The 11,776-nt window shown below is 36.4% G+C and overlaps 1 pseudogene; it reads right to left on the bottom strand.

Moving 5' to 3' along the window:
- Positions 1 to 1,483: 1,483 nt before the first annotated feature.
- LOC149667322 (cholinesterase-like) lies at positions 1,484 to 2,643 on the bottom strand (annotated as a pseudogene).
- Between the last annotated feature and the right edge of the window lie 9,133 nt (positions 2,644 to 11,776).

Genomic DNA, 11,776 nt, shown 5'->3' with positions numbered 1-11,776 from the left:
GTTCGTCATTGAAGTAAGAGTTAATATGAGAGGATTAAGCATTGCATTAAATTGTACTAGTAAGGCTATGCATTGTTTGTTTCACATTTGCTCTATGTTTCAAGCGAGAGAGAGAGGATTATGATATAGCCTTAAAATGGAAGTTTTAATACTCCCTTTAAAATTCCTATCACCCGTCGACAAGTATTTCACGCTTTCAATCCTACTCCCCTATTTCAACATTCAAAGAAATCGTGAGTAATTTTAAAAGCAAAAGCTTTTCGGAACCGGGTTATTACAATTATAACATAAGTTAATTTCAAGCTTTCTGTTTATGTCGCACTATTTCAATTAAAACATAAGTGAATTTATTGAAGTTAGAATAGTTAAGTAGATAACAATGTGGCTATTATTATGGCCCAGACCTTGGGTAGTCTCTTTTCCATTTTACAGAACAAAATAAAACTTTTCTGCTCGGAAAACACTGCTCTGTAGTGGTTTTAATGGTTTTTTGCAGTTAGTTAAACGCAAAAATTATTTTTATGAAGTCACTATCTTCATGATTTCGGTATTATAGATGAAAAATTTTTGGAGGGGCCCGTGGCCACTTCTAAAATTTTTGGAGGGGCTCGGGCCCCACGGGCCTATGGAACTCTACGCCTATGATTTGGAGAACCGCTGTTATGAGAACCACTATTATGGGATCCGCTCATAAGGAAACAGCTTATACGAAGGTTTCCTATTTTAACTTAATAAACAGCAATGGGGGAATTCTCTAACTTTTTAAGCGAGTTATCGCAAATGATAACTATCGTCTAAAGGGTTGGTGTCAACCTCGTTCTGTCTATGAGAGCGCGATATCTAAATACGTGATTAGTCATGGGTGTCATCAAACCAAGAACGAAAAGTGGCGGATGTTCCGCGAATTCCCATCGTGCTAATAAAAAACAAGGTGGGAAAATTGAAATTTTACCGTTTATAATTATCACGAGAGTGATAACTTAACACAGGGGTTAAGCAGGTTGATAATTTATCGCTGGCTTTATAACTAAAGAGGGTAAAATTTTAACTTGCCCACCTTGTTTTTTATTAGCACGAGGGGAATTCGCGAGACATTCGTCACTTTTCGTTCAAGGTTTGATGACACTTATGACTAATTTCACCTATTGAGATATCGCGCTCTCATAGACGGGACGAGGTTGACACCAACCCTTTAGACAATAGTTATCACTTGTGATAACTTGCTTAAAAGGTTAAAGAATTGGCCCCATGGTAGTCTTCCTTACTCTTAAGCGTATTTAAAATTTTATATGTGTTTTGGGATGAAACTTCACCTTGTTCGTTAGTCTTACCCATGTTTTACAAAGTTTACAAAGTATCGCAAAAATCTGTGGGAAAGTTGTACTTCTGCATTGCCCTTTAAGAAGTTTACATTGCCGAGTAAAAATTGTAATTCGTTTGCATGATTAGCATCAATCCAGACTGGTGATTCGGATAATAGTGGTCAGTGTGTCCAATAATAGATGTAAGTTCTAACCCCAGCTTTAGCTAAAATATCAGCCAGTTCATAGGCTGGACAAATTAATATAGCATCAGTGTCTAGTTGCGTTGCGAAAATTTCTTCTTCAAATTGGTGAATTTTGTTACAATGATCTTTGTAATAGTATCTGATCGAGCGTAAAGTATCACCACTAATGTTACCAAACAATTTCACAGCTACTGCATTGAACAAATCAGTGGCTGACATATTTGCTTCATAAAGTTTGGTTCTCACCGTGGAAGCACCATCGTCTGACACCAGCCCAATAATAACTTCCTTGTCTTTCATGCTTGGTAAAGTTAATGTCATTTCCAAGGTTAAATTTTCATACAAAACAGGATACAGTTTATGCATTTCTGAGACTTCGGCCAAAACTCGACTATCTATACTTCGAAGGCATTTCATGGTCAACTTTATGTTTTGCGAACTGTTCGCACAACCGACCTGGGTCGCGATTTTTAAGCTGTTATTTAGAGTCTTGAACGTGCAAGATACCATTGTATTTTTTGTTATAAATCCGCTCATCATTATAGCCCTTTTGTACAAATGTCTCGACCTCGGGTTTAGCAAATGATATTCCACAGACATTGATCCTGAACTGTGACCCACGATGGTCACTTTATCAGGGTCTCCGCCAAATTTATCAATGTTTTTCTGAATCCATTTGAAAGCCATTTCTTGGTCCATCAATCCCATGTTGCCTGGACATTCCTCATCCTCCAAATATAACATACCAAATGAAATGCGCCAAGTCTATAGTTCATCAGAACTACAATAACGTTGTTCATAGCAGAAAGTTTCTCAAAATTGTAATCGATATGTGGTCCGGTACGAAAACCACTACCGAAAACGTACGCCATAACAGCCATATTTCTTTTATCTCCACTTGGAACCCAAACTGTCAAATATAGACAATCTTCAGATAATTCGGATTCGGTTAACGAGTAGTTATTATAAGAAAAAGGTATCTGCATGCAATAATGTTTCGGCTGCAATGCTAATAAGGTTCCATTCCAGGGCGTTACTTCGACGGGTGCTTTGAAACGCAATGTTCCTATTGGTGGTTGAGCGTAAGGAATTCCTTGAAATATTTTGACGTAGGTATTTTGCTCCGAGTCTTCCATTGAAATTGATACTTTGAGATATTTTCCAACCACGTCGCCTAAATTAGTGCGAACAATCACGGTTTCATTTTCTAAGCAAAAAGCTACAAAATTATTAAGTGAGAAGAAAATTAGAACGTAGGAATTAAACGGTAAATGAGCATTTTAGCAGTTGCAATATGAATATTTATAATACTCTAAAACGCTTTGGTGTTTAACGCATTATGCATCGATTGAAAAGGTGTAAAGGATTTTATTTCCTGAAGTTCCTGCTGGATTTTCATTTAACACGAAACAGGAAATGATAAATATCTAAAGTTAGCGTCAAAATATTTGTTAAGCTGGATATGCACTCATGAATATACAAAAATCATCATATAAATTATAGGGTAAAAGTGATTTTTATAGACGGATCAAAATAGACGTAAATGAAATCATAGCTTGCATAGTAACAGGTGAATTTTAAGATTTACACAAAGGATTAAATGGCAAATGTTTAAACAAAGCTTAAGAATTCGAAGAGAGGGTTAAGAAATGTTCCATAAGTATGTCACTGGTTACCAAGAGCTTGTCATGAAGTGACGTAGAACATAGATTAAAGGTAAAGCAACGCCTGGTGAGGCGCTGTCAAAGGCTTAGTACAAACTAAATTGGAATATGGACTGCAGAATTGAGGGAGGGTATGCCGAGTACTTCAATTCTCGCTTGTCGTTCTCGAACTAGCTCGAGCTGTAAGTCTCTAGCATTACGAAGTACAGGTAGGGACGTCATACTTAAGGACCATATTTTATAAACTTATGGTCGAACTAACCCCAGTAGCACAAGCCTTCCGCATAACAGTCGGTTAAAGGTCGAATAGTCGGTTTACGGTCCAGTCATCTGTACCATGCTTATTCCGACACTTTTCCGACTCATGAAGCCGACTACTTCTTTTAGTTGGCAATGCCGACATCTATCTGACAGTTGGAACAGAGATGGTTTAAAGTAGGCTTGCCTACCGTCTAGAAAATTCCAACTTATTTTTTGCCAATTGATTACCGACTCTCTCGCGCTAGTCGGAATTGTGACGTTTAAAAAGAGTAAAATTAAAAGCAAAGTTATGCTTAGGCCGTTTAGTAACCGACATTTATCCGACAGTTGGAACTGAGATCGTTTAAAGTAGGCTTGCCTACCGTCTAGAAAATTCCAACACATTTTTTGCCAATTGATTACCAACTCCCTCGCGCTAGTCGTTATTGTGACGTTTAAGAAGAGTAAAATTAAAAGCAAAGTTATTCTTAGGCCGTTTAGTAACCGACATTTATCCGACAGTTGGAACTGTGGTGGTTTGAAGTAGGCTTGCCTACCGTCTAGAAAATTCCAACACATTTTTTGCCAATTGATGACGAACTCCCTCGCGCTAGTCGTTATTGTGACGTTTAAGAAGAGTAAAATTAAAAGCAAAGTTATTCTTAGGCCGTTTAGTAACCGACATTTATCCGACAGTTGCAACTGTGGTGGTTTGAAGTAGGCTTGCCTACCGTCCAAAACATGTAACCCATTTTTGCCAATTGATTACCAACTCCTTCCCGCTAGTCGGTATGGTTACGTTTTAAAAGAGTAAAATGGAACCATGCACGTCATCATCGAAGAGGGCGCTGCTAGTGCGAAAGCAAGTTAGCCTTTCCAGTATCTCTGACGCGGCTGGGTCGTTAGAATGTTTAAACGAGATTTTTGTGGTCGAAAATGATTAGTTATAGGCTTGCTAACTTTTAATTTCATCGCTAAGGTTCTTTGTCACACTATATAAACTAGAAACGTCTTCGTTTGTCACGTAAGGTTTGAATTTTGTTATTGAATTATTAATTTATCTACCTCTTAGAGCCAGTTTTATGCATAAGCCTTTGCTTTTTAACCTAGCTTCTCATCTGCTGGGAACCACACCCATAGAAAGTGAAACCAAAACTTAAACGTTTATGTATACCTTCAGTTTCTTTGTTTGAATATAAAAGAAGCGAGTGTTTTGGGGCGCTTGGAGTTAAAAAACCTTATATATTAAGTATTTTAAAGATTTTTGGTTGTGAAAATAATACTGAATTCCAAAATAGATTTCAATTTGTTTTAATTTGAGAATTTTTATGCGGTTTCAAACATTTTAAGAGAAAAATGTGTCAAGTAATACCCTTTAGATTTAAAATTTTTCTTTTTCCTTAAAAAATCTGTAAGTGTATATTTTTCATAAAGTTTTTTGTAATTTAAGAGATAGTAACTGGCCACATCGAAGATATTAACAATGAATATTAATAAATGCTTTAATTGATGTAAATATTATACTCGCCCTGAAAAATTTTACTTTTTGTTAAAACCAATTAGCTAGGCAGCTAATATTTCCATTCGACTAGTCGTGTCATATCGAATACATTGTTTAATATTTGAAATTGTTATAATTGACCTGCATGTTACTTGAAATATTCAAAGTACAAATTCTTAAGTGTTGTTCATTGAAAATGTATTAAAGAAATTTCAATACTAGGTATCAGTATCCTTTACTATAAGCGAATGAAGCCTCGAGTTAAGGCTTGATCGTGGCAAAAGCGTCGGACCTCTTGCTGACAGGCGGTTAAGTCGACTCTCAAACGTGCTGGATGAGGGTCGTATTTCATTCGTGTCGTAACAGTCGGTAAACCAGTGGGCCGTCGTCCCACCGGGCGGGCATTTCGACTCTCAAACCCTTACTCTACCAGCCCTTTACCGCTCTAACATAGGAGTGAAATAATAAGACAAAATTTAGTCACAACCCATATTTTGATCGAATATCATTTATCTTATTTGTTTTTTAAACGCGAGTTTGAATAAAACGTTTTCTTGCAGGAAGCACGTGCATCATAGTGTCTTTTCATATTAGTTAATGTTAATTAGTATTATTATTAGAACTTTGATTACTAAAGCCTTCCCATTGTGAGAATGGCATTTTAAAAACAATGGCATTACATAGACCACGACAGACAGCTACACGTCGTTTACGCTAAATCCTGCAACTAACAGATCAAGCTTTTTAAAGGCAAACAAATCTTCAAGATTAGTTTAACATTTATTTTTATGGAATTTTTAAACTGAATTAAAAACGAGTTAAATAAGAACTGAATTCAATTTTATCTCTGTAAATTAAATTTAACCAAATGGTTTAAATCTCTTTTAATACAAAAAAGGGGTAAATAAATGCGAGAAAATTTAAATGAAATTCCGAACATAATCATAAATCTCGTTGATTTGAAATGCGGTAAATTTTTAAATAAGGGGAATTAATTATTGAAGAAATGCAATGGGTCGCCTTTGCTTCAACTTTATTCCAGTTTGAATGAACGGAGTGACTATCTCAATGGTCAAGCACAATGAAGACACAACCAGACAAACGGCATAGATCTTCAAAGGCGTCCAGACATCATTTAGCTCGAAGGGTGAGAACGAGAAACGATCGTCGGGACTTATTGAACGGTCCATGTTCCTACCCAAGAAGTCATTTAATCGACCAAAACCTAAAGCGAATGTAAAATTTATTTACGTCATTCATCACGAGGATATTCTCGCTTTTTTATTGGCTATTGAACAATCCAACTTTAGTCAACCTGCCTCAAGTCGGATGCTTGGCAGACAAAAATTGTGTCCATAGTCTAGGAAAAGTTGGGTCGGGTGCGGTTTTCACACTACCTGACAGACCCGACTTGTCAGATCGACCGTCAGCGACTAAAGTAGGATATTAAGAACGCTCCATTAATAAAACTTTGAAAAGACGATTTTCTTTTTAAAACAAGATATTATAGGAGGTTTGCAAAAAAGCGTTAGAGCAACATGGCACACAACATAACGTATTGTGGCTTTCATCAAGGTATACACGATACTCACTTTGTCCACCACAACTTTCATGGACTCGTTCATGATGTACTCCGAAGTTCTTCGACTGACACAGACGTAGCGATCGAATGCGGAAACACGATCGAGCTTTGTGCTATTTTCAAAGAAAAACACGCAACGACTTAATTATGGATCATGAGAAATCTAGATTGCCGCAATGACAGACGTATGTTCAAAGCTTTGATGTTTACGTAATCCGCACTTTCAACAGACTTTTTAAGCAACCGTTTCCTTAATTCTACCACGACTTTTAAAATTGTCGAAAAAATTGTGTAGTTTTGGTTCGATTCAGAATTGACTGGGATACATCGTCATGAGTGAAGGTTGTGAAAAACTACAGCAGAATGTATTCGTATACTTCTACGATGACATTCAGCTAGTTTTATATAAGTGCGTGTGTTAATCTTACCTCGCTTCGAAAGAGAATCAGAAAATATTTCTCAGCAATAATAGCTAAAAATTAACCCCCTCCGGACGCAAGTTAAAAGCTCTGTCGTCAACATGAGAAATTCAACTGAAAACTGTATTTGTTTCATTACAGAAACAAAATTTTACTGGGCTTATAAATAGCTAACTTTAAAGGTATTGAAAAAGTAATCTGGAAAAGTTATCAGGCAAACAAAAGGGAAAACAACTTAATATTTGCCCGGACCCATAGTAGCCTCGTAACAAACCACAATTTCTTTAATTAATATATTTTGTTCAATATCCTGTTTAATCGAGGGAGCATTTATGCCTCCTATGGTTTTTTGAAAACTAAACTAAAAGAGGTTCAAACAGAAAGACTGACATGGTCATTTGTTTTCATAATTCGTATTATTTCTGACCTTTAACGGATTACTTTATCCGATAGTTCAATTATTGAAGCACAGAGTGATTCCAGTGAGTTGATATCCTTTTTAATGGTGCATATAGAATTAACCAAACCAGGGTACCAAGAATTAGAAGATGATTAAGATAACTTTAGATTTTATTAAAAAAAAACTAATTATTAGGCTTTATAAGCATTTTTCCAAAATTCCATGAGAAAAATGTAATATTTAGGAAGGTAGATTGTTTATTTGTTCAGCAATCTTTGTTACTGAAGATCTTTTTTCAAATTAGAAAAGAAATGGCGATTGAACTTGAATTATAGTTCAAAATAGGAGTTTGGGAAAAAACGAAAATGATTGGAAAGCTTCGAGTCTGCATCAATTATCGTTTGGACATCTTTCCTCTTTCGCTGTGTTTACTTTAGTCAACACTGTCAAAACATAACCATAACATAACCATAACGAAAAACATAAAAATGTTTGTTTAATCGGTCGGGCCTGAAGAGAATCAAGCAGTCGATAACAAGTTGGGAAACCAAAATATACCTCTCCGAGTCGAGACTAAAGATGTGAGTCGGTAATTTACCGTCCGTAAATTACCGGTAATTTACCAAATACCGCGTAAATTACCGTTTTATATCTTACCGTAGTTTTACAATGGTAATTTACGGGTAAATTACGGCGGTAAATTACCGTGGTAAATTACCAAACATTTTTATTACGCATTAAAAGTTCATTTTACACTTAAATGATCAACTATTTCTGTGTTTACTATTTCTGTGCGCCAAAATGACTCACCAGGCGCTACTCGCTAGCCTTACAACTTACAAAGATGCGCTAGAAATTACTCTTTCAATAAATATTTAGTTAGAGATCAGATTAGAACGGCCATGGCTGCCGTCTTGGTAGCAAAAGCCGCAAATACGTGTAAAGCTCACAATTAAACGATGTTTAAAGTAATGGATTGTAAGCACAGAAATTTATAAATTACCAAAATTTACCGAGCGAACGGTAATTTTTGTTTTCCCAAAATTTCAATCGGTAATTTACCGGTAATTTATCGGTAATTTACCCGGTAAATTACCGTTTTTAAAAATTACATTAATTTCACATCTCTAGTCGAGACGAGGGAGATCAAGAGTTTTTTCCCAAATAATACTATACATATAGTTGATATTGTTAAGATATAAATATTATCGATAACTTTCTTACTCTTGATACTTCAATAATTACTCATGGTAATAGAATCGGTGTATAAACACGTGTCTAAATAAAGAAACGACGCTCGCGGTGCGCTGCTTGGAATTCCCCCAAGAAGGAAACGCTTTGGACCAAGTGCCGGGGACATTTGCGAGCACGCTCAAAGCCTGGAGAGACCCCTCTCCGACCTCTTTAGGCTCCCGGCTCACCTTAGTGCTCATAAGGCTATATAAACCGACCCCGGTCCATTCAAAAGGGGCTTTTTTGAGTGGGACTCTCTCGAGATAAGTAGAGTGAAATCTTGAAGATAGGGCATCTAGTGTGGCCCAAGATAGTAACCAAATACCTAAGATCGAGAGAGCGCAAGCAGACCGGCACGAGAGCCGCGTAAAACCGAAATCCCTCGTTGCCTCCCTTTTTTACGTAACAATATTAACAGGTTACAATAATCGTCAGTAATTTACGTTAATTCTAGTTAAGTCGTTTTAAACAACGTTATTCCTAAGATCATTTTAAGCACAGCTATTGTTAACGTTTGACTTCTAGCTAACACGTTTTTTCAAAATCTTTGTAAATCTATATCTATATAAATCAAAGTCCTGACAGACTGACTGATAATCAACGCAAAGCCCAATCCGCTTGACCTAGATGGCTGAAAATTTCCAGGAACGTTACTCTTAAGTAGTAGGCGCGTTCTAAGAAAGATTTTTTCAATCCATTGCCATCTTCTAAAATGGCGGCCGGAAATGTATAGAACGTTTTTTACACAATAACGTCCTCGCGTTTCAACCAATTTCACAAAAATATTTAGTACACGGCTTTCCTTTATCCTATAGACGGGCTTTAGGTCCTTTTGGGTCAAATTTTTGCCATCTTTTAAAATAGTGACCGAAAATTTTAAAAACCATCTCTATGGAAGAACGTCCACGCGTTTCAGCTAATTTCGCGAATATTTATTACACTGGTTCCCTATAACCTACAGACGGGCCTTATGCTTCTTTGAGTAGGTACTAAGAAATATTTTTCAAATCCACTTTCATCTTGGAAAATAGTGGCCACAAGTGTGCCAAACCTCTACACAATAACAGTAGCGTTGCTAGGGTTTGAAATGGGGGGGGGCTTAATCAGGCTAAACTACTGGATAGTTCTTATAAGAAATGAATAACAAAATTTTGCGTAATTGGCTCATTGGAATATGTGAAGACCTTTATAACTATCCGAAAATTTGTGTCAACGTGAAATTATTCGTATTTTAAAGATAAAAATTCTTCAAAATTGTACTGTTTGATATTGAAATTCATCTCTACAAAGATGAAACTTAACGAATCTATCATTATAATTTTTTATATATTACCACCGAATTTTAGGGGCTACGAGCAATTTTTGGTAGGGTTTACGGATTATTTTGAGGGGGCTAACTTTGAAATTTGGGGGGGGGCAAAAAATGGTTTAACGACCAATAATTAAAAACACTTTCTTACATTAAGTTCAATATTGTGACCCTTTAAAAATTTAAAACGTATGTATAAAAAAATTAATACCCTGACTGACTCATAAACACCTAACCCATCACCGAACACCCCTTACACAACATGCTCCGATTACAAACTGCGAAATCGGAAACAGACAGACAGAAACGTCCAGTGTAATACCTCTTGGTGAATTCATCGTTACTCGGAGAGGTAAAAATTGATTTTCTAATTTCAGTATACTTTGAAGTCTCTATGATGACTGATGTAATAATACCGAAAACTATAAACAAACAAAGAATCTCAATTTTAGTTTAGTCTTTGTTTTCTCACTGGTGAAACTTGGAGTGTACACTGTACATTGTATTCCTTCATTTTAGCATTGGCGGCGGTTGAGGATGGTGTTCGACGCAATCAATGTAAGTTATAAAGTCATTTAGAGCATATTTAAATTGTGCAGCTTAAGGAATAAAAACTTAAAGACACTGAATTCGGAAGAGATAGAGTTCAACTTTTTCAATTAAGTATCAGTTAAATCAGCCCCAATTTTTACAAACTTTTCATTCTAATCTGATAACAAACAAGATTACCAATCATGGGAACCCGACACGTTTTTTACTAAGGAATGACTGCGTATGACCAAAAGTTCAACGTAATATGTAAACGGAAGCTCTCTTAGATAAGAAGTTGATACTGCCTCTAATGTATAAGGAAGGTTTTTTGATTGAATGTAACTTTTTTGAATTACGTTTGCTGCTTCGAAAAATTGCACTGAACTAAAATCCTTAATATATGGTTAAAATTTTCAAAAGATCTATGTGATGGTTAATTTTATAAAATAAAGATGCAAAAGCCGGGAGTGTGGCACACTCATGTAAGCCAAGCTTCTGAGCGAGAAGTTTGAGGGAATAAGACAAATATTGGCAATCCTACCCTATAGATGCTGAGTGCCCCGTGTCCACCAGAGGTGACTTGACAGCCACACCCCTTCTTCATCTCCCAAGTAAACCTCATTTCTTTCTCTGCTTACTCACATACTGAAGTCTATGGACCCAATTTGCATTGAAACCTCTAAGAAAATATAAAAATGATGCAAAGGGTGGTTTTTGAATCGCTAAAATGAATCCGAACTTCCTTGAAAAGTACTAGAGATAACTTGGGAATTTCATGAAAAGCGACTGTCCATTAGGGTCGTGTATAAAGAAAACTATCCGTTCGTTACGTTTGGGAACCATCTTAAATGAGAGATAGAAGTTAAGGCAGTGATAGATACACTTTTTTAAGACGGAATGGGTAACAGGGTTATTCGGGTGCGCGTCCTAGTCCACGACACCCTTACCCGTGACGGAGGGGTATGAAAGAAGAGGCGGGTCTTATTTTTGTTATGGCGTTGTATGTATATCCGGGTCAAATAAACGTCGTCTGCCCCTTCGTCTGCCAAGTTGGAAGGGGCTCGGAATTTATATTTTGAAATAACATTGTTTAAAAATGGAAGTTACACAAGACATAGGGCTTGCAACTGAAAAAAAATGGGAAGACCCAAGAAAATTAAAAGTGAGTTAGAATTGAGTAAAAGTCTTCATAGATATTACAGCACGAACAGGTTTTAACCAAACACTAAGCTCACAAAACTCCTGACCATTCACCAAGCCTTGGTTAACTTCATCAAATTCGTTTTCAAAATCATGAGGATAGTAGAAATGATTGGCTTAAGAAAGAATTAGCGATCACTTTTCACCTTTACAGATGTACTCCAAATCCAAAACACCGGCACCAAATTCA

This window comes from Phalangium opilio, unplaced genomic scaffold, assembly GCF_054372755.1.
Source record: "Phalangium opilio isolate 3A_F unplaced genomic scaffold, DU_Popi_V2 ptg000059l_1, whole genome shotgun sequence".
Classification (NCBI taxonomy): domain Eukaryota; kingdom Metazoa; phylum Arthropoda; class Arachnida; order Opiliones; family Phalangiidae; genus Phalangium; species Phalangium opilio.
The sequence above is the reverse complement of the archived record's forward strand: the minus strand, read 5'-3'. Positions and strand labels throughout refer to the sequence as shown.